Genomic DNA, 1,860 nt, shown 5'->3' with positions numbered 1-1,860 from the left:
TCCAACTGTGTTTATTTGGCATCCAGACTGCAACATTGTGTATGTGATCCTGTGAACTCCATAAAAGAGTGATATAAAAGAGCTAATGGGCCGGGTGCAGTGGCTCATGCCTGTAATCTCAGCACTTTGGGAGGCCAAGGTGGGTGGATCACTTGAGGCCAGGAGTTTGAGACCAGCCTGGCCAACATGGCAAAACCCCGTCTCTACTAAAAATACAAAAATTAGCCGGGTGTGGTGGTGCGCACCTGTTATCCCAGTTACTCGGGAGGCTGAGGCCTGAGAATCACTTGAACCTGGGAGGCAGAGGTTGCAGTGAGCCAAGATCATGCCACTGCACTTCAACCTGGGTGACAGAGTGAGACTGTCTCTCAAAAAAAAAAAAAAAAAAAAAAAAAAAAAGACATAGTCCAGAAACTCTAACCTAATAGATGAATGAACATTAGAGATGGTAATTGAGAATATGTCACATAAATGTACAAGCCAAATGAATATAACTGCGGAGCAAGTATGAAGGAGTGGATAGAATGACCAAACAGTACAGGATTTAGAAATGACCATGTAGGGAAGCCTAATAAGTCAGTCTACCAGTGGTAAGTATTGAGAACCTATGACCTATGTACATTTCTGTAAAAGACACCAGGGTGGATGTAGCAGGGCTTGGGGACAATGGTGGTCGATTATCTTCCCAGAGAGATTTTGTCAGGAGATGGAAAAGTGAGGAAAGTGAATTATACCAGAAAGATAGCAGTGTGTATCTGAACAAGTGAAGCAAATGTGGAGGCAACAGAGATCTAACCAGTGAAGTCACTGAGCCTTTGGTAACACACCAAGGGTAGGTTCTAGCCCGGATCAGGAGATCTATCTCACATCTTAGGAGGCAGGGAGCCAAAAGCAAGACTAGTAACATGGCTTTTTTTTTTTTTTTTTTTTTTTGCTGAGCCCAGTGCAAAATAAAAATACAGAGCCATTATTAAAAAATTATTAAGAATTTAATAAAGAGTCCAGTGTGGTGGCTTATGCCTGTAATCCCAGCACTTTGGTAGGCCGAGATGGGTGGATCGTTTGAGCCCAGGAGTTTGAGACCAGCCTGGACAATGTAGTGAAACCCTGTGTCTATAAAAAATAGAAAAATTAGCCAGATGCGGTGCACACTTGTAGTCCCAGCTTTTAAGGAGGCTGAGATGGGAGGATTGCTGGAGCCCAGAAAGTTGAGGCTGCAGTGAGCTGTGATCCTGACACTGCACTCCAGCCTGGGCAACAGGGAGCAAGACTTCAGACTCCATCTCAAAAAAAGGGAAAAGGAATATCAAGATTGCAAGAATAGAGCATTAAATCAAGCGTGGGACCCTTCCAAGTGCTGGGCCCTGTGTAGCTACACAGGATTGACACTCATGAAGTTGACCCTAGCCAAAGGGAAATACTATGTGGGAGCAAATCTTAAGTTACTGCAGAGCACACAAAAAAGAAGGGAGCATAATGTAAAGAAGCCAATAGTGCTCTACAACACACATACATAGAGGCTAGGAGAACAGAAGGCGTCAATAAAAGTAGCAGTAGAAGGCCAGGTGCCGTGGCTCATTCCTGTAATCCCAGCACTTTGGGAGGCTGAGGCGGGCAGATCTTTTGAGGCCAGGAGTTCGAGACCAGCCTGGCTAACATGGTGAAACCCCATCTCTACTAAAAATAAAAACATTAGCCAGGTTTGGTGGTGCAGGCCTGTAGTCCCAGCTACTCTGCAGGCTGAGGCACGAGAATCGCTTGAGCCTGGGCGGTGGAGGTTGCAGTCAGCCAAGATCGCACCAACAGAGTTAGACTCTTTCTCAAAACAAAAAAGAAAAAGAAAAAGTTTAGTAGCAGAAA

The sequence above is a fragment of the Pan paniscus genome, chromosome 3, assembly GCF_029289425.2.
Source record: "Pan paniscus chromosome 3, NHGRI_mPanPan1-v2.0_pri, whole genome shotgun sequence".
Taxonomy (NCBI): domain Eukaryota; kingdom Metazoa; phylum Chordata; class Mammalia; order Primates; family Hominidae; genus Pan; species Pan paniscus.
The sequence above is the reverse complement of the archived record's forward strand: the minus strand, read 5'-3'. Positions refer to the sequence as shown.